This window comes from Dasypus novemcinctus, chromosome 12, assembly GCF_030445035.2.
Source record: "Dasypus novemcinctus isolate mDasNov1 chromosome 12, mDasNov1.1.hap2, whole genome shotgun sequence".
In the NCBI taxonomy this organism is placed as follows: domain Eukaryota; kingdom Metazoa; phylum Chordata; class Mammalia; order Cingulata; family Dasypodidae; genus Dasypus; species Dasypus novemcinctus.
In genome coordinates this window covers 2035215-2061419 of record NC_080684.1, presented here as the reverse complement: position 1 = coordinate 2061419, position 26205 = coordinate 2035215, and the positions used below count along the sequence as shown (strand labels likewise).

Below are 26205 nucleotides of genomic sequence, written 5' to 3'. Positions count from 1 at the left end.
AAATATATAGTGGCTGATCAGGTAAAATGTAAATCATAATGTAAAACATAAGATAACTAAAAATTTAGAAAATTGTATAGTCTAAAACATAAACCACAATGTAAACCCAAACGTTACCTTGTTTGAAAGCTGTTGTCTCAATATCTGTACATCAGTTTAAATAAATATAGGATGAATATGTAAAAAGATTATTGCTGTGGAAGGAAAAAGGTTTTTAAGTTGGTGTGTGGGAGTACTGTATATTGTATATATGAATTACTGTGATCTAAAACTTTTGTGAAGATAAGCTCAATAATTAGGGTGAAAGAAAAAAAGAAGGACATAGACTCTGAGGAAAAGGCAGAAGAAGTTCCCTTGCCAATTTGCATACAGGGGAGCACTTACTGCAGTGATGGAAGGGAAAACACCAAAAACAAAGCTTTTGCTTGTTTAAATTTTTTGATACTCCAATTTATTTTTACTGTAATTTTTCCAAATTAATATGTATTCTATATCTAACCTTTAAACTCTTCACTATATTCCATTTTACTATTAATAGAACCTGGAAATATATTGGGCTTCATTTTTGAAGAAGTTTTGGATCACAGAGAGGTTCAACAATGGCAGGAGAGGAATACTGGTGTGGCATGTTATTGACAGGAGATACATGGTTGGCAGGGAGTTCCCCAGGGCATATATCCAGGGTACATAAAACTGTTTGGATCTTTTCATAGTGATTACAATTAAAAACAGCAACTGAGGGAGTGGTGAGTTCCTCGCCAGGGGAGCTCTGTCACAGTCCCTAAAGGAATAGCAACAATCCCCCAAGTGAAACGGCAAAGACCAAAAAAGGACAGTCCAACAATGAGCCCTTGATACTAATGACTATGCTTGTGAGCCTGTGCACCTAAATTAAGAACAAGGCCTAGAGCTGCAGGGTGCCTAAGAGTTCCCTCCTGAGAGCCTCCGTGTTGCTCAAATGTGGCCAGTCTCAAAGCCAAACTCAGCATGTAAATGTATTGCCTCCCCCTCAGCATGGGACATGACCCCCAGGGATGAGCCTCCCTGCTGCCGAGGGATTACTACCAAGTACCAGCTGATGATGTAACTAGAAAATGACCTTGAATAAAAGGGTCAACAAGGACCAACAGAATATCTCAGTCTACATGTAATACCAGGAGTTAAAAAGGCTTTTTTTTTTTTTGAACTGAACAAAAGGGGGAAATGGAAAGGGCAAATGAGTTTATATGTCTATGAGTCTCCAAAAAGAGCCTGGAGGTTATCAGACAGATTGCCCTTATGCACACCTGAGCAGAGCCCTAGAGACAGATAAAGTAGATACAACCTCAGGTATTGCTTTTTCTGAGGGCTGCAGAGACCCACGGGTTCTATGGTCATGGCAGATGGAGTTCAATGCCATGTCAGTTGGCTCTACTTTGGAGATCGTGTTTCTGTGTGATGGAGCTGGACTCAGATGTGACCTTTGTCCACAAGTCTCTCCTGTTACTTTTACCAGAACTGTAGTTGGTGGCGGGGTTTAATATATACCCAGGGGACCTGAATCTCTGGAATGACCATGTGATAGCCAGGCTCTGAGCCTCATCAGACTTGGAACTCCTACACTCTGGTTTATTGGACTTACGCCACTCAGCTAACATGGAGGTGAAGAAGTCAACCACCACACCAGGGAGCCGAGAGTGCCTACAACTGAAAGCAGGAGAATTGCATCCAGCATCTATGTGGAATCTAAGCCACCTCTTGATATAGATGTGGAGTGGACACAACCATTCTATGGTCCACAGTATGGAGGAATAAAGTATGGTTAGAGCGGACTTACTGATATTCTGTTCATGAACTATTGTGATTAATAATCGAAGAAAATGTGGCATGGTGTGGAGAAAGTAACCATGGTGGCTGCTGGGGGTAGGGAGTGGGAGGAAGAGATGTGATGTGCGGGCATTTTTGGGGTTTGGAGTTGTCCTGGGTGGTGCTGCAGGGACACTTATCGTAGATTGTATGTCCTTCCATGGCCCACTGGTTGGACTCTGGGAGAGTGTGGGCTGTGGTGTGGACCATTGACCATGAGGTGCAGCGGTGCTCAGAGATGCATTCACCAAATGCAATGAATGTCTCATGATGGAGTAGGTTGTTGTTATGGGGGGAGTAGGGGGTTGGGGTATATATGGGGACCTTATATATTTTTATTGTAGCATTAAAAAATCAAATAAAGACAGAAACATAAAAAACATAAAAAATTTTTTGAAGTAAAAAGTAAAGTTAGCCTGGAGGTCATTTTAGAGGTTATGAATATGCACGTCTCAACAGGATCTCATTCACTCCCACAGTAAATATTCCCTCAATTAGCAGGTCTCCTGAGGCCTCTGGAGACATCCACACCCTGCAGGGAGGGCAGTCATCTCAGGAGTTTGGCTCCTTGCCAGTGGGCCCTCTTTTCTCCTTTGGAATTCATGCTCCCCAGTGTGACAGAGATGGAACTCAGTTGTGATTTCCCTACACAAAGCTGTTTTGCCACTTTTATTTGAACCCACAGTTGGGACTAGAGTTGATAGGTTTATTTCCAAGAGACTTAAACTTCTGGGCTTTCCATTTCCCATTTGAGCCCTAAATCTCAACAGAGTTGCAACACCTACTTTCCAGGTCTTAGGACCAAGGACAACTGACAAGGAGATGATAATGGACAACAACTATTCCAAGGAACAGGGAGAGTGTACAACTACAAGAAGATAGTCTCATCCATCTGCCCCATGGGAACTAAGCCATCTTAATTAGAGTCAGAGTTGGCATCACCATCCCAGAATCCTCATGCTTGGTGAATGAATGCTCCACCAGCATAGGCTTATTGCTATTCTACCATAAACTTATTGTGATTCTAATGATGGAATAACTTTTATCATTTATGTGTTAGCAGTGGCCACCAAAAGTTCTGAGAGGAAGGAGAAGCGAAAATAGGTATTATATGTGGGCATTTTCAGGACATTCCCTTTCACAAAACAGGCCATTATATGTCTTCTCATAGCTTACAGATTTGTCTGGAAGAGAATTTAAAATATAATATAAAGTATAATCCACAATTAGTGGCAGTTTTCCTATAAGTGTTCATCAATTGTAACAAATGTACCGCGCAAATGAGGGATGTTATTAATGTGGGCAAGTGTGGGAAGGGGAGAGAGAGGGGCATATGGGAATTGGGAAGGGGAAAGATTTTCCTGAGCCCTTTAATGTACCCAACTGCCAGGGCTTTCTCTTTCTTTCTAAAAGTTATGAGGAGGGGCTTCCTATGGCAGATTAAAACTGTTTTCTAGGAAAACGGACTTTGGCCCAGTGGTTAGGGCGTCCGTCTACCATATGGGAGGTCCGCGGTTCAAACCCCGGGCCTCCTTGACCCGTGTGGAGCTGGCCATGCGCAGTGCTGATGCGCGCAAGGAGTGCCGTGCCACGCAAGGGTGTCCCCCGCGTGGGGGAGCCCCATGCGCAAGGAGTGCGCCCGTGAGGAGAGCCACCCAGCGTGAAAAGAAAGTGCAGCCTGCCCAGGAATGGGGCCGCCCACACTTCCCGTGCCACTGACGACAACAGAAGTGGACAAAGAAACAAGACGCAGCAAATAGACACCAAGAACAGACAACGGGGGGGGGGGGGGGAGAATTAAATAAATAAATAAATCTTTAAAAAAAAAAAATGTTTTCTAGGCTGGGGAATGAAGAACCAGTTTGACCTGTAGTTTTCCAATTTAAACCTTTTAACACATTAAAATAAGGGTGGTTATTAATCCTCGTAACAAATTTCATGAAGTAAGGGGAATATCCTTGAAAGCTTCTATGGAAAGATCTTTTCTAAATTATAATTAAAACAAGTTAAATGGATTATAATATATTCCCGAACCTCGCATTCAGTATGTTCTTAAAATGATTCACAGTTTTACAATTTTATTAAGAAAATGTTATAAGCCCCTTGTAAATGAAATAAAAGAACATTCTTGGAATCCAGTATAATGGCTTCAATTTTCTTTAACTTTGGTATGCTCTCCTTGTGTTTATATAATACCAACTAAATTAATTAATATTTATTGAATCTTTAAGAGAATGAAAGTTGTAAGTTCATGTTTAATGAAATTAAGTTAAAAGAAGGAAATATAGATCTGCCCTCCCTTCAATGAACAAAGTAAACTTCAGTGGTTACTAATTATAATATTTTTACAAGATTTGTTTGATTTATTTATTCCCCCCACTCTGTTGTTTTTGCACTCATACATTCTTCTCATGTCTTCTTTTTTCTTCAAGAGGCACTGGGTACTGATCCCTGGACCTCGGGTGTGGGAAAGACACGCTCAATCACATGAGCTGTCTCATCTCCCCTGCCTGCTGCATCTCTCACCGTCTCTCCTCCGCATCTCACTTTGTTGCATCATCTTGCTGCGCCAGCTGCCCACAGCATGGGTTGCCAGGTCTCTGTGGCGCGGGCCATCCGCTGTCCCCCATTCAGGCCATCAGCTCTCCCTGGCACAGGCTGACAGAGCTCTGTGATATGCAGGCCAGCTGGTCTTCATCAGGAGGCCCTGGAAATCAAGTGTGGGACCTCCTATATGGTAGGCGGGAGCCCAGTTGCTTGACCCATATCTGCTCCCCTGATGTACTATAGGAAAATTATTAGTAATTGTGAATTCATAAGCTTTCAAATCAATAGTGTCTTCTGTTTTAGCCTACACTTGTGAATGATTAACTTGTGCACTGTCCTTTAGAATGTTGTAATACTGTTATGCAGACAACCCCTTTACCTAGTAAGCAAAAAAACAAATGTTTAACAGGAACAAGTTATCAGAGGTGGCACTTACACCTCCCGTTTGTATCCTTTGTAAAACTAAAAGCTGAATATCTTCATGTTCCTGCTCAGAGTTCCATGTGTAGAACAGAGCTCTTTGGGGCACAGTGTCCCTCCTCAGGGGAACTGGCCATTGCCCTGGAGATGGGCATTGTTGTTCTAGGGGGAGCTGACAATTCACAAGTTGCATGATCACCCTGAAATCATAGATTTGGTCTCGTATAAATTGGGGCACATTTTGGCTTCTGATTCAAGTCTCACCAAGGTGGCGCTGCTCTGCCTGGGACTGTTTTTCCAACTGGGACTCTGATTGTCCACTAAAGGGACTTCCTGGCCTTGTAAAGGATCAGATGTTATTTTCCCCCAGTTTGGTGAGTGTTTATACATACTTTGTTTCTTTGCTATACCTCTAACTAATTATTTTCTATTGTGATTTCCCAGTTATTATCATTTGATATCACCTGAAACTCATTTAATTGAATAAAGCTGTTTTATATAGCATTTAGACTTTTTGCCTTTTTCTTAGCAAAACATTCCCTAATTGTAATTTAATAAAATTATTTCAATGAAAACTATCCAGTCTATGTGGTTATGCTTCATTATGAGTTCGTAAAAGCATCTTCTAAACTGAAGCATATAAATGGCTAGTTCCAGGAAGCCATTATTAAGAATGTAAATTGATATTAATAACAAAAAGTAGCTTCATTGCAAGAAATCCTGTGAGAGGCCACCTCAATCTGCATATTAAAGAAGTAAAGGGAAGCGGATTTGGCCCAGAGGATAGGACGTCCACCTACCACATGGGAGAAATAAAGAAATCTACAACTGAAAGTAGTGGTAAAGAAAGGTAATCTTGATTGTATTGGGACCAGTAGTTTTCACAAAATAATGAAGAAAGTACTTTCTACTGTAGTGCTCAAGTATAATATCCATTAATTTACATAATCACGTCATACTTAGTATGTTATATATTGCCTTGGAAATATTTATAAAGTTATAAAGATTAACAATACTGAAGTCTATCTCATTTACACTCTCTTGTGCATCCCACCCTGGCTGAAGTTCCCTGCATGTTGCCTCTCCATTTGAGTTCTTGGCTGAGGTGGTCACTGATCTCTTCAAAATGATCTACCGCATCTCTGGTTACGTTCCTGAGGTGGATGGAGAGGACGTTGCAGTTTCAGACTCCTGGAGCAGCTGGCGAGGGCTTGATATGGCCAGTTGTACAATGAACACTGCCTTCAGATTGGTTCAGTTTCTTAGTGCTGAAGGCCTCTATGCACAAGGCAGATGAAACCCTGGAGCCTTACCTTCCTAGTCTGTCTCTAGGATCAAGTGTGCTGCAGCATGCTGGCTGTGTGAAGGACATAACAAGTAGAGCAAAAATTACCACAATTGGCGTTATGACCTGCTCCTGTGGAGAGGGACCATGTATGGTATTGCAAAACTGGATCTGAGATGTATTCACTGCAGCTGAAAGAGAAACTTATGCATTGATTAGTGCACTGATTGGAATTAAGTACTGTACCTATACACCTGATGAATGTAATTTCTCTTCTACATCATATGCAGAATGGTATCGAATGTGTCAAAAATCTTGATAAGTTCATTCATTTCATAAGGAGTTAATGAATGTGGCTAAAAGAGAAAGAAATGGCTCTCTTAAGTACCACCTTTATTTTGTTTGCAATAAGCTCATCTTGTTGTTGCGTATACTATCTTTGTTAGGTTATGTCTAAGGCAGTGCCTATCTTCACACCTCTCCTGCTGTCGTAAGCATAACCACTACTGTGGGAACCTCGGTTGGCCATTTATACCCACACTCATCAGGTTCACCACAGTCTGCCCCTAGGGTTGACCAGGAGCATAAAGAAGTCAAGGAAGATTGCTGTTTCCATCAACTTTGGAGGAAGTGGCCTCTGAAGGCCCCTGGCCTTTCAACATGCTTGGGTTCCAGGACATCGTGACTGGCCCCCTTTTTGGGTCTGTTTACCACCATCTTCTTTATTCTTTTAGTCGGACCATTTACCTTCAAAAGTCTAATTAAGGTTATTTCTTTCATAATCAATGCTCTACTAGTCATGTGGGGATTTCATCCAGTACCCGCCAGGGTGCTGGACCCATCTTCCCTGAAACACAGAATTGCCAAGTAGGTTCATTCCCTGTCAGGCAGGGACTACCACCCTAACCAGCAGGAATTAACTGCAGAAGAATGACCTTTGCCCCTCAGCAGCCCTTAAGAATAATGGCATGAACTCTCTGAGGGGGGAGTTGAGGCTGTTTAGCATAGGGAAATGAGAAGATGAGCCACAACATGGCCAGTAGACACCGTGGCCATGAATCCCCACTGAGTCCTTGACCTTGAGGTTCCAGTTGAGACTCTTTCCTGGGTTGAGGAGAGGTGCTGGATATCCGGATCAGACTCAACATTGGCTCCCACCATTGGTAGGGTAGCCAATAACAGCTTCGGCCCCTCTTATTAGCATTGCTAATGGGAGGAATACTTAATAATTTTAAAAGTGTCACACAAGCCAGTACTCATTTACTCTGCCTATAAAAGCTCACACCAAATTTTTGTGATTATTTCCATCCATCTCTCCATTTCTCTGCAAGCTCTGTCCTTTCCCCCATTTCTTAATAAATTCTTTTTCCTGGCCTAACTAAAAAAGAAAGGAAAAAGAAAAAAGAAAAAAGAGAGATGCTACAAGCAGGTGGTATAGATGCTGCTGTGAACATGATTCAGTGACTTCCACAACTGACAGTTCCCTCACTGAGCAGCAGAATGTCCCCAGGTTTCAGGGAAGCCTGCATGTGCATTTCTGAAATCTTAGAATGTTACCCCATTGGTAGGAGAGCAACATTTTCATGGTTTCAATCCACACGGTTATTAATACTGCATATATTTTCAAGGTGCTTAGTAAGAGAATCACAGTAAAATGCGGCTTGCAGAATTTTTATGTTCATAAAAATCTAAGATCAGTACACAAAATGAAAGCATTTCTTTCTTGCTAGAGGTTATTTGTAAAATAAAGTGTTGACATATAGTATGTGTAAAAGTTACTGATGAGTCCTTGGACCATGTGATGTGCACAATTCATAAAATGTGGTATATGCAAAATGTGATATATCCATACAATGGAATACTACTCAGCTGTAAGAAGGAACAGAGAACTAATACGTGAGATAAGATAGGTGAATCTTGTGTACCTTATTTTGAGAGGACCAAGCCAGGCATTGAATGATAAGTACTACATGACTTCTCTGATATGAATTAAGCAAATCAAGCTGTCTCAGAGAGTTAAGAGATGGGAGGTTAGGCTTATAGGAAATTGTGGGAGCTAGGACAGTTGTCAATGGACATCTACATGGGTGAAATCTATGATAGAATGGAAGTAAGTAGTTGTGCACAGAAGGGATAAGACGGGGACATAGACATACTATTGGGTGGGGCTTTGAATGCTAGAGGTCAACTAGGTTTGGGAGGATAGGACAGATGGTCTGTGAAGTTGGGGGAGTTTTTTGGGGGAGAGGGTGAACATGGGAGATTGTCAGGTGTATGGTTGAAAGTATAATGTTGAGAAAAATCTTTAGAAAATAGAATAAGGAAGTGTTATTTGTTTAAGGAGTCTGGTGGTGGCACCTGGCACAGGGTGCACGTGGGAGAGGCTGCTAGGGAGTGTGTGGGTGCTCATCTCGTCCTAGAGTGTTATATCATTGCGTGGAGACCAATGCAATGAGCAGGAAGGTGCTGTACTGCCGTCCTGGGGAGGCCTGATATTCTCAAACAGAGGGTAGGGTGTCTCTTGAGAGCATTGGTGTCTCCCAATTGGGGAGGACAGTCTAGTGTCTCAGTCCTTCAGCATTGTTGCAAGAATGTGGAATCTGGTTCTTCAAGCAGTGAAGCTTGGTTGTCCCTGGGGGTCCTGAGGAGAGGTGGAGAGAAGAGGTGAATAGACGGAAGAGGGGTAACTGGGGTAGGGGAAGTGGTCCACAAGGTCATGCAATGATCGACAAAGGGCATGTTAAATTTTACCAAAAATTTGTGAAAGTGTGTAGTCTAAAATGTAAATCATAATGTAAAAAATAATGAAGCTAAAGATTTTAAACTGTGTGCAGTAAAATATAAGCTATAATGTAAACCATAATGAAACCATGGTTAGTAGGTATGTTTCAATATCTGTACATCAGCTGTGGCAAATATAGCATCCACATATAAAAAGTCATTGCTGGGGAAGGGGGAGAAGGGTTTGATATTGGGTATATAGGAGTGCCCTGTATTGTATATGTGATTTTACTTTGATATAAAACTTCTTTGAGAACAAAATTAAAAATTAAAGAGGATGTGGACACTGAGGAGTGGACGTGGTTGCCTTGCCACTACATACATTTCAACACGTATTACTGTGATGAAAGGCAAAAAGTAAAAAACAACTTTAATATTTTTCATTTTTAATACCCCAATTTATTTTTTATTTTTACTTTTTCTAAAGTAGTGTTATTCTATATTTAATCTTAAAACCTATCAGTACTATTTTATTTTCCTACTAATTGAATTTGGCAATATGTCAGTCTTCTTTTTTGAAGAAGTTTTGGATCACAGAGGGGTTCAGCTATGACAAGGGAGGAGCACCCGTGTGGAGTGTCATTGATGGTGGACACATGGTTCGGAGGGAGTTTTCCAGGGCATATGTATAGGGTATATAAAAATGTTTGGATATTTGTTGGATATTGTCATAGTAGGTTGAGTTACACATGAAAACTGAGGGAGTGCTGAGTTCCTTGTCAACGGAACTCTGTCACATTCCCCAATGGAACAGCAACAATCCCCCAAGGGCAGGGGTAAAGAGCAGTGGTGAAGGATGGTCCAGTGATAGGCCCTTGATACTGATGTGTTTGGTTTTGAGCGTGTGTGCTTGAAATTTGAACTAGGTGTAGAGCTGCCGGGTGCCTAAGAGTTACCTCCTAAGAGCTTCTATGTGGCTCAAATGTGGAAACTCTCTAAGCTAGGCTCAGTATGTAAATACATAACCTCCCCCCCAGCATGGGACATGACTCCCGGGGTTGAGCCTCCTTGGTGCCTAGGTATTACTACCAATCACCAGCTGTTGATGCAACCAGAAAAAAACCGTGAATACAAGGTGGAAATGGTAAAGACAAATGAGTTTATAAGGCTAAGAGGCTTCAAAATGAGTTATGTGGTCATCAGAGGGTCTCATGCCCATGTCTGCAGGATTCCTGAGACAGCCAAAGTAGATACAAGCCCAGATAGTGGTACTCCTGAGGCCTACTGAGACCCACAGTCATTGCAGGGGGCCCTGGAGTTGAGTGCCATGCCACTGGGACCTACTATGCAATTTGTGCTCCTGAGTGTGGTGGAGTTGGATTGAGATGTGACCTTTCTATGTCTGCCTCTTCTGTCACTTTTAGTGTACTTACGGTTTGCATTCAGGTTTGTGTATACTCAGGAGACTTGAATCTCTGGACTGTCCATGTGCCAGCTGGAACCTTAGTCTCAGTAGAGTGGCAACACCTACTCTCCTGTTCATTGGACTTACCCTGGTCTTACCCTATTACCCATGTCAGCTAACAGGGAGGTGAAATGTTCAACCACCACATCCGTTCCCTCAATGAGCAGCATGTAAATGCATTACCTTCCCCCCAGCATGGGACCTGACTCCCGAGGATGATCCCCCCTGGCGCCAAGGTATTCCTACCAGTCACCACCTATTGATGTAAGCAGAAAATAATCCTTGAATACAAGGGAGAAATGGTAAAGACAGGTGAGTTTATAAGGCTAAGAGACTTCAAAATGAGTTATGAGGTTTTCAGAGGGGTCGTGCTCATCCTATGTCTGCAGGATTCCTGAGACAGCCAAAGTAGATACAACCCCAGGTGGTGGTATTCCTGAGGACTCCTGAGACCCACAGTCATTGCAGGTGGCCCTGGAGTTCAATGCCTTGGCAGTGGGACCTACTTTGGAATTTGTGCTCCTGAGTGTGATTGAGTTGGACTGAGATGGCACCTTTCTATGCATGCCTCTTCTGTCACTTTTAGTGAACTTATGGTTTACATTCGGGTTTATATATATTCAGAAGACTTGAATCTCTGGACTCTCCATGTACTAGCTGGACCCTGATCCTCAGTAGAGTGGTAACACCTACTCTCCAGTTCATTGGATTTACCCCGGTCTTATTCTGGTACCCATGTCAGCTAACAGGAAGATGAAATGTTCATCCACCACATCAGCTAACCGAGAGTTTCTACAACTGCATGCAGGAGAATTCCATCCATCAACCATGTGGGATGTACGCCCCTTCTCTATTTAGAGGTAGAGTGTACATTTCCGTCCCAGGCTCCAGAAGATGAAAGAATATAATGTGCATTGGAGTGGAGTTGCTGGCATTCTACTATAGAACTATTGTGACTCTAGCAATGGAAGAAATTGTATCATTGATGTGGAGTTGTTGGCCACGGAAGATGCTGAGGGCTCTGAGAGGGAAAAAGAGGTATGATAGTGGGCCTTTTTGGGACTTGGAGTTGTCCAGAATGATATTGCAGAGTCCTATGGAGGACATCATATATCCTTCCTTAACCCCCTGAATGGACTGGGGGAGAGTGTGCACTACAATGTAATCCACAGTCGATGTGGTATATCAGTGCTCCAGGATGTATTCACCAAATGCAGTGAATGTGCTTCACTGATGAAAGCGGATGTTGATATGGGACATGTGGGTTGGTGATTGAAGATTGGGGTAAACGGGAACCTCATGTTTTTTGACGTATTTTGTGCGATCTACTTATCTTTTTTAAAAAGGCAATAAAAAATTAAGAAATTTAAATCAATCAAATGCCTCACATGAATGATAAAAATCAATGAAATCACAGTACTTAAATACAATAAAAAACTAAAATTTAATAATCATAAGAACAAAATACTCATAAATATCCATAAGCCCAAATTCAGAAATAAAATGCATTTGAAGACATGTAATTGAAAACACCTTTCAAGGTAATTGATACTGCAAACATGCACATGTAAAGATAATGTCCAGTCTTTCACCTTGGGACTTGAAAGTTGGTAGCTAGCATATATAGATGCAAACCAAAGTTGCAGAGTGCAGAAGAATATTCAATGAAAATTTGTAAAGACATGACATTTTTGAAAGCATCTTTGGGGTTGATTGAAGTCTAGTGAGGATCCTGATGTTCCTAAAGAGAAGCCTCATTTTGAAGGAGGCATAGCTGTCTTTTGAGAGGCAAGTTGGCTGTGAAATTCCTTCCTGAGAGCTCATACCATCAGGTTAATTTTGAAAAATCGGCAAAAAAAAAAAATCAATGAGAAAAAGCCCTTCATTTTACAGACAATGAAAGGAAACATACACATGTCATCTGTTTTTATTTAGACATTGATTTTAATTTTGAAAATGGATAATGAAACAACCTTATGTGGGTTAATATGTAAAGAAAATTCTAACATTTTCTGTGAACACTAACCTAGAGTCCCAAGCTCTTAACAATATACTAAAGGTGAGAACCTGTTAAAAGTAATGGCACGCTAAATTCTTGTTTGAATAAATTGAAAAGATGCATGTAAAAAAATGAAAATTAAGATCATATCTAGATTTATTGTAGTTGTTCCCTTTGAAAATGTTAAGTAAGGGGCCATAATCAGATGGAAAAACAAAATAGAGAATGGAGGTAAGGAGTGTGAAGATCCATACTTAAGAGTGGATGAAATTTGGAAGCAGGAAATAGGGAAGCAAGCTCCTGTAGATTTTAGTATCCAACTGCCTGATGGGACCTAAACGCCCACTGAACTAGAAACAGAGTGTGCATCAGCATCCCCAAATCTTCAGTATTGTGGAATGAAAAGTGGACTAAGGTAGACTTATTATTTTACTGGACTTATTATTATTCCAGCAATGGAATTACTTTTATCATTGGTATAAATGCCATGGCCACTGGAGGTTCTGTGGGTGGGGAGAGGTAAGAACAGGAGTAATACGAGTGCATTTTTGGAACACTGGAGGTGTCCTGCATGATACTGCAATGATAGATAAAGCCAATGATCTATTTTGTCACAACATATAAAATTATGTTGGGCAACTTTATAATGTAAACTATGGTCATAGTAGCAATGCTTCAGTATGTGTTCATCAGGTGCAACAAATGTACCACACTAATGGAAGGTATTGTTCACATGGGAAAGTGTGTGAGGGGGTGGGGCATATGGGAATCTCTTCTATTTTTTATATAACATTTATGTAATCTAAAGCTTTTTTAAAAATTGAAAAATAGAAAGAATCACGCTTCCATAGTTTTAGCATTGCAGTGAAATAACAGCGAGAGAGAGAGGTTTGTGAGGTTGAGAAAGCTATCCTGAATCATACTAAGGTCCAGAATTTCAAGAAAAAAGTTCGTATATAATGACAACTAGAAAACATATTCAAGCCTATCCCCGTGGAAAAGTAATATAGGTGAAGAGTAATGAGTAATATCACTGCAAATAAATGAAAGCTCTTGATCTTGATACATTTTGTATACTGGAATATACTTTTTCAAAAGTAATGTAAATAAAACTAGATATAAAAGGTTATAATAAACCAGATAAGAAACCTTAAAATTCTGCATGATCTTGCAGTAATGGATTAAGGCCATGTTAAATTTTATCAGATTTTATAAAAATATATAGTCCAAAATGTAAACCATAAGGTGAATCATTGATGGTGGTTAGTTAACTATGTTTAGATATTTGTGTATCAGTTGACCAAATGTACTTTCCACACATAAAATCCTATCGTTGTGGGAAAGAGGAAAAGGGGAAGAATGTTGGTTATATGGGAATCCCCTATATTCTGTATGTGACTCTACTATGACCTAAAATTTCTTTGAAGAATAAATGAAAAAAAATATATGACACTGGGTGCATAAATTGAAGAAAATGTCACTGTACATACAGAATAACTGTCTGTCTTACCGTGATGAAAGGCAAAATGCAAAAAAACGTTACTTTTTCTTCAAATGTTTTTTCATTATTTTTTAATATCCCAATTTTTAAAAATATTTTTACTTTAAAATTTCTCTCTTTTATACTTATGTATAAAACGACTTCACTTTCTTAATGATTTTGTTGTAGGAATAATATAGGCCCTTTTTTCCTGAGTATCAGACTTCTTTCTAACAGCTAGAAACTAGAAACAGTCCTAATATAAGCAGGTGAGTAGATGAATGCACTGGGGGGGGGGGTATATGCATTTATTACGATACTAGAAATACTACTCAGTAGTAGAGTCATGATTACTTCGGATTCACAATATGGATGGATTACCAAATTGCACCGAGTGAAGAAGGTGAAGAAATAAAGCACGTACATTATGATTCAATTTTTATAAATTCTGGAAGATGCATCGTAATACAGTGTTACATAAAGATTTGTCCTAGCTGGGCACGTTTTGGGAGTTGGAAGAAGTAGGATGGAGGAATTAGAAATGGAGAAGAGAACACTTGTAGGGTTGTTGGATTTGCTCACATTCTTGATTGTGGTGCTGGTTGCGTGAGTGTATGCATATCAAAGTACATAAAGAATTTTATAATTTAAATGTATGTCATTTTTGAGATGTCAGATATCCCTCAAGAATCTATTTTTAAAATGTAGATATATTGGTAAGGAAGGTGATATGGAGACATAAATGAGGATCCATGATGTGACAGAGACGCCTGAAGAAAAATTCCTGAACCCTGGTCCTCTGCCTGTTACTCAGGTAAACACTAGAATGCATTCACAACACAATTGATTCCTACTACAGAACGGCATCTGTCCAGGGTGTAAACGTCAGTAAGTTTGTGAAACTGTGTCTTGTTCACGTAGGAATTCCAGTCTAGTGATGTAGATTTGGGCTCACATTTACCAAATATGTGTTCATAGGCATGTCACTTAATTGTCTTTTATTCTTTTTGTAGTTTTACGTCTTTTGTAGTTTTACGTCCACGAAGTGGAGATATATTGATACTTATTTCCATGTTTCATGTTCTTTTGTTAAAATGAAATGATTGGTATCAGTTTTAGTTTAGCACAATCATATAATGTGAAATCCCATTTTCCTGAATGCTACCTCTTCTAAGGCCACCAGGACACTCATACCTGCTCTAGGCACTGTCCGGTATCCAACACTAGACCTTGCTTTATGGTGCGAGGAAATGACAACTGGGTCCCTAACCCAGCTGATTGAAACCAGCTCAGTCCTGAACCTACAACTCTGGGAGAGGAGAGCCCCAGCCCTGGGATTCTGAGGTCTTCACATTCATTGAGTAGAACTGAAAAGCAGCAATTTATCATGGGGTTTTAGCTTAGCTAGGTTCATAATATGGAAGTTTAATAGAATTTTTTTTGTAGAAAAATAAATATATTGGCTTTGTGAGTGAATGTGAGTGAGAGGAAGATTGACATTGTGGGATCATTTTCTCAAGGTGTTGAATGTTGGGTGCAGATGGTGGAGTCTGGGGGAGAGTTGGGTAATGAGTGGGGAGTCTCTGAGACTCTCCTGTATCCTTTGAGTTCACCCTCAGTAACTAGTAGATGGGCTGTTTCCAGCAGACCCCCTGCTGGGGTGTCTGCTGATTGATTGGGGTTCAGGATTGATGGAATGAAGAAGCACTACACAGACTATGAAGGGCAAGTCCATCATGTCCAAGAAAAATGCCTAGAACCTACCATGTCCTCCAGTGGATAGTCTGAAAGCCAAGAGTATGTTGGTGTATTACTGCGTGAGATAAAATGAAGAGAGGTAGTGTGAGCCCAGATTCAACTCTCCCCTGCAGAGGGGCTTTCAGGGGTTGCTCATGGCCCCACAATGCCAGAGTTGTGCAAAGGCAGGAGAGGTTGATTTTGTCATCTGGAATATTCCCTAAGGGTCTGTGTTTCTCCTGTACCCTGGACAGCTCTTCTTTGAAGTAATGAGTAGCTCTGTGGACACCTGTAGGGTCCAGCAGCTGAGAGCAGAGTGTGTAGCTTTGCTGACCAAGGACTGCGTTTTAACCAGAGGAGCCTGCCAAGGGCTGCAAAACTTGGCTAGCAATAGTAGCCATACTGACTCACAGCTATAGCTCAGCCATCCCAGTCCAAGATGCCTGCCAAGGACAGTTCTAGCTGTCATCTACATCCATCAGCCTGTATGCTCAAAACCAATGAAGATATGCTGTGTGGACACATATTAGGGAGAAGAATATAGGACATCAGACCTACAGCTGTACAGGAACAGCAGGACTGACTGTAAGGTTGTCTCAGTAACACCAAGCCCATAGTTCAAGGCCAGGGTTTGTGCTTGTGGAAGTCAAGAAGATGCACCTCAGGGATAATGTCAAAGAGAAGGTGAGGGGAAGGTCAAGATCACTGAATCAAAGTGCAGGTGCAGGGCAGGTGCAAGGGACCTCAAGATTTTCGAGTCCAGGAATGTGAACTATGGTGAGGTGGAGACCAAGGACCCAAGGATAAGTGCAGGGGACCTCAACATTACTGAGTGCCAGGGCAGGACCTGCTGCAGGTGGAGGGAGCGTTTGGAACCATGGAGTCCAGCTTCTCTAGTCAAGCAGGTGAAAGGGGGACCCAGCCACATGGATTCCAGGGGCCAGGATTTTATCAGTGCCAGGGGAGTTTAGGAAGACTGAGTCCAAGGCAAGATTCAGGAGAAACTGAGGTCCATGGAACCAAGGGCTCAGAAACAAAGTAGTCGGAAACCAGAAGCATTCATGCCAGGGATGAAATTTTGAAAATCCAGTCGGGAGATGTCATCAAATCACAACTTACAGATTTTTAGGCATACTTGTGCAGCATCTGAATTTTTCTGGAAATTTAGGAATTATCATGAAATATATGGTCCTGTCCTTTAGTCAAATCATCCAATTAGAAATGGGATAAAAGACACAAAACCATAATCACACTTACATATATACCAATGTACTGCCACATAAACACGTAAGAATGTAGACATTAGGATCCATAAATGATATATGTTCATTGCCATAAACCACTAACACAATCACATGCTAACCCACACTCAGCCATTCGAGCCACCCCAGGCTAACACGTATACTAAGATTCATGTACACTACTACACCCAAGTTAATCCACACTCTTTCCCACTTAGACACACACAGACACAAAGACATCATTTCCCAGAGTAAAACATAGCTACCCACATGCTAATGCAAACACATGAACCCATGAAAATGTGCATAGCATAACCTGTGTTACGTACATATTGATATAGAATATCAAACACATTATCACATATACTTAGGTTAGCACCTGCAAACATACCCGCACATATTAGAAAGGTAGACACTATTGGTAAGTTGTTTTCTCTCTAAGGAGAAGAAATAATCAGGCTAATTCAAGAAGGTCCTACTTAAGCTCTCTCTGCCCTGGTTCATCAGATGGGCATCAGTGATTCATGGATCCTTCACTCCACCTAGTGGCCATCCCCATTGTGCCAGCTGTGGGGGGGCATTGGTGCCTGGAATCCCACTACATTTCTCTCACAGTGATTCTTAAACAGTGATACACTGCTCTTTCCAAGACAGTCCTGGAGCTCAGCTGAAACAGGAGCTGGTTCTTTGGCGTATCTCTGGCATCGATATTCTGCTCTGGTAGAAAGGTTTGGAGTAGGCAGTAGAAGTGAATGCAGTGCCACTCTTCCACCGTGATGGTATTCTCAGGACTGAAGGATCCAGACTTAGTTGGAACACTGGGCTGTGATGAAGAACCTACCAAAATATGAGGTGACAAAAGGGTCTTTGAGGGTTTCACCTGATGTGGGCCTGACACCCCCTGCTGTACCTGACATAGGACACATGAGGACACGGTTAACCACAGTAAGTGAGATGAAACCTCACCATTCATCCATCCCCACCAATCCCTAAGACACTTGTGAACTCCAAGATTTCCAAGTCCATGAGGTGATCTCCCTGAGGACACACCCAGTTCACAGAGAAGAGAGTCATAAACTTTCCAATTCTGAATCTGTCCTTACCCTGGAAGCAGGGGTCCTCATGTGCATGTGGGAGAGCCCTTCTTCTAAGCTATGGGGAAGCTCAGTAGGGACATTGTTCCCCATGGGCTGACAAGGATATGTACCCACAGTGGGCATACACCAGACTAACAGAGGCCTTCTGCTTCAGAAGGTGCCCTTCCTGTAAGTTCTTAATTATATACTTCCAGATTACAAACATAAAGAACAGCAGTACACTCATTTTGAGAGGCCCAGATGGATCACATGTGTGCCTATGAAAAATAATTTAAACATCAAAGACAAACACACATAGAATAACACATATTTACTGTACACTAGAAAATAAAATGACCACTGAGAAGGTAACACCTGAGGATTGGTCCACCAGGGCAATGTATTAGGCTGAATATGTAGCACCAAATATATCTAGGTTCTTAAACAAGACACTTGCGAATGATGGCTGATATGCATGAGGGTCTTTGCAGGTATGATTCAAGATTTTGAGATGAGAATTCCTGGAGTTTTCAGTGGGCCCTATACACATTGACAGGTGTCCTTGAGGACGAGAGGGATATTAGGTAGCAGGACAATAACAAGACTATATAACTACTGAAGTAGACTGATCACATCAGTTTTCAACATGGCCAAGAGGCCATGAGTGAGCGAGTTCAAGAAACCCTACTCTAGAATCTGAAACTAGATTCTCTCCTAGGGTCTGTAGAGGAGATGCATTCCTATAAATACCATGATTTGGCACAATGAATCCTATTTCAGACTTAAATACGAGAATTCTAAGGATGGTAATACATGTTGCTTTGATTCCCAAATTTATCCTCTTCGAAACAGCCATAGGAATCTCATGCCTCCAAGGAGGTGTATGTCCATCAGGACAACCCTAGTAACAGATCTGTGGCCCATGGATATGTCTGTGTTCAGGTATTTCTGTCAAGGAAAGGACTGAAGGAGGGGGTGCTGATCAGGACTGTGCTTGAACCGAGCCCGCCTTTGAGCCCCTGGCTGGGAGGCCAGTTACTAATGATTTCCCTGTCAGAGCCTTAGGGCTTTGGAGATTGGAAATGAGCTGGAAACAGAAAAACTGTCTTGGTTTTAATAATGGCTAGCTTCCCTTCTAGTTCATTTATTTAAAATTCACATACAAAAGTTGTGAGGAGGATTGGCTGCCCTTATTGGGGAATGGTGAAAACAAGACTGAGATGCATTGTTTGTAGCAGAGCACACTGACTGCAGAGCTCTGGAGAAAAGGTGGGTTTCCCTTGCAAACAGATGTGTAAAACACAAGGTGGAATTTGAGGGGTACTAGTAGATTCATCCCCATGTTGATTATTGATGACCATGCTTTCCAGCACATGATATTTTCCAGATACATGAAAATTCTATTTTTAACACATTGGGAAGAGCCAAAACATTCTGAAATACAGTTGGCCAGTTAACAACACCACCAGTTATTTCCGAGTATTCTCATTTTTCACACTCTCACTAATCCATATTTTGTTAATACGAAAAAAAAATAAAGACTTATAGCTGTATTAGTCAGCCAACGGGGTGCTGATGCAAAGTGCCAGAACTCTGTTGGCTTTAAAATGTATTCATTTGGGTAAAAGTTTACAGTTACAAGGCCCTAAGAGTCCTACTCATTGTTTTCTCAGGAGAGTCAGTTGCCCGGAGTGGAAGCCGTAGGGAGGAGACCTCTGCCTGGGCTCCCAGGGCTTCCTGCCTCAGTCTCTGTCATAGGGCTGGTTCCTTCCAGGCCTGCTCAGCTGCTCAGCTGCTCTGTTGTCTTCAGCTGCAAAGTGACAGGTGAGTGACTCTTCTCTCCCCATGGCCACAGGATGAAACAAAACAGAGCTCTCTCCTCTTCTGTGTATCTTCTTAAGTAAAGACTTTTGTATCAGTCCACCAAGGGGACAGCTCTCAGTATAACCTACCTGTCTGCCTCTCCCATTTCCCCTAGAATACTTTCTTCCATTTGTATGTTACATTTATTAGAATTGATGAATATTGGCGCACTGCTACTTCTATGCTCTATAGTTTTCATTTTAGTTTACACTTTTCCGCATACAATTTTATAGATATTGGCAGAATGTATAATGGCCCATAACCATCATAACAATGTCATGCAGAAAAATTCAGTTGCCCTAAAAATATTCTGATTTCTACCTTCTTTTCTCTCCCCCTCCCAAAAGAAAGTCTGGTAACCACTTCCTTTAAATCAGCATTAAAATGTTTTCTGTTATTTGAATGATACAAGATCTACTTTGGTCCCTGGTTGCATCCTTACTTATGTTTATTCATTCCTCTATCTTGAGTGTGAAATTGTGATGCTTGCTCTCCTTCAGATAGCATGGAGACTTAGATCTTATAGGGCAGATGAAGGAAATGTTTTGTTTGCAGTTGTAGATACTCCTTGTCTTTTGGGATCATTTTATTAGTTGCTCTGGGCAAATACAATGATCTGGAGAGTAGGTGTTCTTGCACCTCTGCTGAGATTCAGGGCTCAAGCAGGATATGAAAAGCCTGAAGATTTAAGTCTCTACCTTGCCCATTTTCAGTTGGTGTAATGGGTAGACTTTGTCAACTCAATCAGGTGAAGTGTGCATTTGTTTGGTCAAGAAAGCACTGAGCTAATTTCTATACAAGGGTCTTTCCTGGACTTTAATCAGTGAGTTGATGGCATAGATGGCAGAATTCTTCTACAATCAATGAGGAGATTGCTGTCAGCAATGAGTGACATCTCATCCTTTTGTTTGAAATTCTTAAAAGGAGAATGATCTCATCATTCAGAAAGGGAATCCCCATCTCTATATAAGATAGCTAGCTTCTCCAGTGGGAGTTGTAAAGCTGACTCTGCCCTCTGATTATTTTCAAGGACCTTAAGAACCCTCTGTTTCCACTAATCAAGAGGCTACTGACAGTTCATGGCATTGTTACCAGATTTTGTCTAGGTTCTTGACTGAGCTGCAGAAGTGAATTTCAAGAGCACATCGAGGGGAAAAAAGAAGAGCACATCTGTTGAGTTAGGCCAGTAATTTATTCAGGTCGGGTGGGAAGAGAAATGGGAGAAAATGACGGATCACAGGTCCCAGGTAGAGAGAAAGATGCTGAGAAGTGATCAAGCAGGCTGAGTTACAGACTACAATTTCCCATTATAGTTTATAAGTGTCCAGGTTTGACTTGCATGTTGATCCATGTGGTAGAACTCAGCGGGAGAAGGGTGCAGAAGGCAGAAGCAGGGCAACCCAGCACTGGGACTGAGACAGGGTGAGGTGCTTGCATTCAAACTATAAATTATTCCACACTTTGCTAACGGCAGGGTATGTGTTGCAGCTGTTTGTTGTTTTGATTGATTTCCTCTCCCATCAATCCCCCAGGAGGGCCCAATTATTAAGTCCTTGTGGAATATCCTGGGCTTCTCCTGGCTTGTGGAGGAAATTGTCTTCTGGATGCCAGAACTGTTTGAGGGGTCCCACAGCCATCTTGAGGTTACTGATGTCCCTCTGGACTCTTTGCCAGGTTCCAGATCTGACTCTTGACTTCCTGTCTTACTAGCTGGCTTCAGCATGTGTTGGCAATAGTGATCCAGAATATCACCCCATGGTATGACTCTTTCAATGTTCATAAGAGGCAGGGATCTGGACTAGCGTGTTTTTAACCCCTTACGTATTTTGTGGAGAAAGAAGGTTTTGTTCTTGAAGCTACAGTTTTGAGATGTCTGAAAAGAAATTTGGGTCAGGATGAATTTATTGATTTGGGCCTGTTTGAGAAAAAAGTGGCATTCACTTGGGCTCAGAAACTGAGGCTTGCAGGTAGGCAGAAGGGGCTCCCAGGGCCCATAGCAAAGGCAAAAGGGAAAGTCATGATGTCTTCCACCTTCCTCAGTGTCAGTCTAGGTTCTGCCCACATCTGATGGGCGTGTCTCTAAGAATATAGCTTTTGATTTTCAGAGTAGGGAGGGAGCCAGAAACTTGAAGCTGGAGGTGAGATGAGAGAGGGAGCCCAGGACGCTGGCTGGAAGGCCCTTCCCTGCCTCCACTCCCTGGTCCTGGGAAGAGCTTCAGCTCGTTGGTCCTGATCCCACTCAGTCCAGCCCCCTCCTGGGCTCCCTGAAGGGCAGAACTCGTTCTGGCCTCATATTATCTCCCTCACTGCCTTTGCCTTCTCTCCGTAGGACTACTGAGCTCTCAATCTCAGGTTTTTCTGTCATAGAGTCACATTCATTAGGTTTTCTTGGGAAGGGCACTCAGCTTTCAACTGTCCCATTGAGTACCCATGACTCTTGATGAAACACTTTGTGCTTCACTTCTGTATGTGATTTCAGCATTTCCCAAGAGAGAGGAACTCACTTGGCCTGCGTCCATGCAAATGCACAGACCACAGGACCCTGGGACCCATTCTCTATTTCCATATCTCTGTGTGTACATATAAAATATGGCTTGAAGAGCTACAGATCAATACCAACAAGAAATTCCAAGGCATTCAGATTAGTTGGTCTTTTGTGCATTAGTGATATTACTCCATGATAAAACATAATTTATTTTAATATTGTTATCACTTAGAGTTACTACTTACACAGATAATAATGATATTAATGAGAAAAACCCATTTGGTACAATGAAGGACAGGAATGGAGTAGTTTCTGTATGTCAATCCCATCATTTTGCATGTGAGTATCACTGTGTGAGACAGGCAGGTCTTAGAGGCTTTGAAGTTGGGTGAGCTGAAACTCCTGAATCCAGCATAGATTTCCAACAAGTAGATGGGGTGGAGACAGAGGAAAAGGTTGAGTCATAAAGCCAATTTATAAAGCAGATGCTAGTGTGTTAGCAGTGGGCTTTTAGAATGGACTTTCTGGATAGGGGAAGCTGGGTGAGATGACCTGGGTGGACTGCAAGGGGGTGGCACATGGAATGGGGAAGGGGATTGAGAGGCTATGACAGAAACAAGGCAGGCGTGTTTTCCTGGAGCCAAGACAGAATTTGTCTTAGTCGAGAGGGTGGTGGCAGTGGCCATGCAGTCACTGGGAAGGGGCCCAGGGGGAGGGGAGCCCAGGAGTGAGAGTCAAGAGAGGAAGGACCATGGGTTTGGGGATCCCTGTGCTAATTCTGGGGGGAGCAGTTTCAGAAGCAGGTTCTTACATCCACTTGCCTGGGTGTCATGAAGTTACTGAGTATGTATCGATCAGAGTGAGAAAGGTGATGTGGGGTGTTCCTCGGAGAGGAAACAGGGCCCTGCCAGTAACCCCTCCTCCTCATCCCACTCTTCCATTGTCCTCCCTGACCTGTAGCCCGGATGTCAGCACCCTTGTCCTGCACTGGGAGCCAGGCCCAATGCATAGAATTCTCAGGAATTCTTCCTCCGACTTATATTTAAACCAAGTAAGTCATAATAGAGATTTATGTAGCATAAAAGTTACATTTCTGAGGATATGAACTGCCCAATTCGGTGCACCAGCAGAGATGCTTTCTCACATTGTCAACCCCTGGTGATCCTCAGGTCCTGCCCGATGGCACAGCCAGCTGCCTGTCTCTTCCGAGAGCCCTGCCTTCCCCTCTAGAATCTACTGTGTCCTGGAGATGTGCTGTGGGCAACCAGTCACAGGGCTTGTCTCATAAAATAATCAGAGAAGGAAATGAAGAGCTGCTTTATGGCTATTTGCATTTCTTTCTTTTTTGTCAATTATGGTAAAATATACATGATTTAGTTTAAAAGGGTTTGAATCAGAGGGAAAAAAGGGAAATTATATGGCACACTTGTTCTATGACACCTGCAATTTCTAAAAGTATAAAGATAGTTTTATTAAATATAAGGACAGTACAGGTACAAATGAACACCTGACTTCTTCTAAAAGGTGACATTGTGATAAAATATATACATATATACACATAATGGTTAAGGGTGGCTTGCTTGTTTCACCGTGGTACAGTCGTTTCTGGCTTGATTGCTCGTTGCTTTAGAGTCTTTCAGTTCAACTGCAACGGTGTTGTCAGGTGGCATGGCAGAGCTGTAAATGTGGGCAACACATCTGAGTTGGGTTTCAAAAGAAGATTTCAGGCCCACCAGTTCCGAGTCTAGGAAGGCTGATTAGAGGCACCGCTGCAGAGCAGGGAGCTAAGAATGAATTCTCAGGTGCTCTTGTACTGGTTTTGTATGCTGCTGTATAATTAAAATGTGGTGGCACATTTGTGGCTCGTTGTTTCCTTCCTGGTGGATCTTGGAGATTCATATCATGAGAAGAAATTTTGGTGGTGGCACAGATGGATGAGACTCTGTTTGTAGAAATTTCAGAAAATGTTCTGAGAAAGAACTATTAAGTACACGCTGTCGACTAGGTTTCAGAGATGTATTGGGAACACTCTTTGATCTTCCTCCAAGCCACCCACTCATCCACCTGGTAACTGCACCCTGGCCATCAGTGAACAACTCTTCCGTTTCCTCCTTTTTCATACCCAGACTGCTTCCCATTAATCTTAATAGCTCACGACACTTGGTTTTTGATGTCTGAAAGTATCTAATAAAGAGCTTTCTCATTAGGACTTTGTCCACTTTTCCTTCTGTGCTCTGTAGTACATTCATCAGTTTCTTTTGTACCTCATCCAGCATTTGTTGTTGGCATGCATTTTGTTTTTTAAGATTTTTAACTTGTTCCTCCTTCCCATCTACTTGTTCTCTCAGTCTCGATGCTGAGTCTAATGCAGCATTCGCCTCATCCAAACGTTCCTGTAGTGATGAAAGTTTTCCTGCCAGATTTTCTGCCTTTGTCTTCCATTCCCTTACAAGGTGGTTTTGCTTTGGTAGTTCGGCAGAATACATAGCTTTTTCCTCTTGCTGGAAACGGTCTAGTACCCCCTGCAGGTTGGCTAGGGAGAGAGCATACTGCTTTACTTGTTCTTGTGAGATGGAAAGCTGTTGTGCAGTTTCATCCCTCTGTGTGGAGACTGCATTCAGTTGGACCTGCAATGATGCTACCTGCAAACTGGCTTGACACTTTGCGTCCGTCATTGCATCAGGGGATGAAAGTAGCTTGTCTTCCAGTGCTGTGACTTTCTTTCTTAGGCTGTTCTCCCTGTCTTCTGCAGCCAAAGCTTCACGAGTAGAAGAGTCTTCTGATTGTAAAACATGCTTATGCAGGCTCTCTAGCTCCCGGTTTAAGTGTAATTCCTTGTTATGTAAATGTTGTAGCTCATTCTGCAGGGCACAGTTTTCCATTTGTTTCTATTTCAGGGCCAACAGGACTTGATCTCTCTCCTGTTGAAACACAGCTGCCTTCTCCTGCATGGATTTCACTGCATTTAAAAGCTGATCTAACTCCCCAGTCTTGTCCTGTTCCTTTCCTTTGAGTAGTTGTTCCAAAACAAGAGCCTTCTCCTTCATTGCCTGGCACTCAAACTCCCTTTCTTACTGCATCATCGACATCATGGTATTAGCCTCTTTTAATGCTTGATGTTCTGTTTCTTTTATCCTAGATGTTTCTGCTATTTTTTCATTTTCCTCTTTCAGTTTAGAAATGTCCGTTTCTAAAATTGATATTCTCTCCTTCAGGTTTGTTACTGCCTGCCTTAAAAGTTCATTTTCATTCACTTTATTAGTGAAATTTTCATTTAACGAAAGTTACTTGGCACTTTTTGCTTCGATTAAGAGGTCTTTTTCCTTACGTAACTTTTTAAAAACATCTCGTTTGTCCTTTATCTCCTTAACTTCTGGATCATTTAGTTCATGCCGAGTGCCTGTGTGGTGAAGAAGTGCCCACGCAAGTGAGTCATGCAGCAAGATGATGATGCAACAACAATGAAAAGTGAGTGAATCCAGAATCTGTACTGTTCTGGTTTCTCTTAGAGTAATGCCCAGTTGCCCAAATGAAAACTCTCTGAGAATTGGACCTTGCTGTGCACTCTGCTCAGATGCTTTTCTCTTGGTGCTTTAGAAGAACAGATGGGATATGGTGGTCAAGTCAAAGCTCTCTAAGCAAGTGTGGGGACACTTGTGGAAGGGCACATGCTTTGCTTGTGCATACATCTCTCAAGCCCATTTTGCTTTGTGATTCCAAAATTCTTAATTGATGGAGGAAAAATGTTGCTGGGATAAAGACCCCTGCAAGGTAGTTTATAATCTGCTGCTGCTTTTTGTGGATGTCCTTTTCAAAAAGGGGTCAGTTTGAGGATGCCCCCACTTGACACTCTCCTCTTCTAGGAAATTATATATGTCAAATATACTGTACACATTTAGATAACCTTATCTGAAGTCAATGGAAAGAGAAAGAAACAAAAAAGGTAACATTTATATCTTAGACACAGAATAGCAACCCGACCGCAGCATCAGATGGGTCCAGCTCATCTTCCTGGTCATTAGGAAGCTACACCATCATTTA

At 41.9% G+C, this 26205-nt stretch overlaps 1 long non-coding RNA gene across 2 annotated transcripts in view; it reads left to right on the top strand.

Annotated features, from left to right (window-relative positions):
• Positions 1 to 25873, top strand: part of LOC131280542 (uncharacterized) — an 88163-nt gene extending 62290 nt beyond the window's left edge. For both annotated transcript variants that reach the window (XR_009188149.2, XR_009188151.2), the window contains exons 4-5: positions 19490 to 19640; positions 25551 to 25873. This is a non-coding gene — a long non-coding RNA (uncharacterized lncRNA). The remainder of the gene's footprint in view (positions 1 to 19489; positions 19641 to 25550) is intronic.
• Positions 25874 to 26205: the final 332 nt, after the last annotated feature.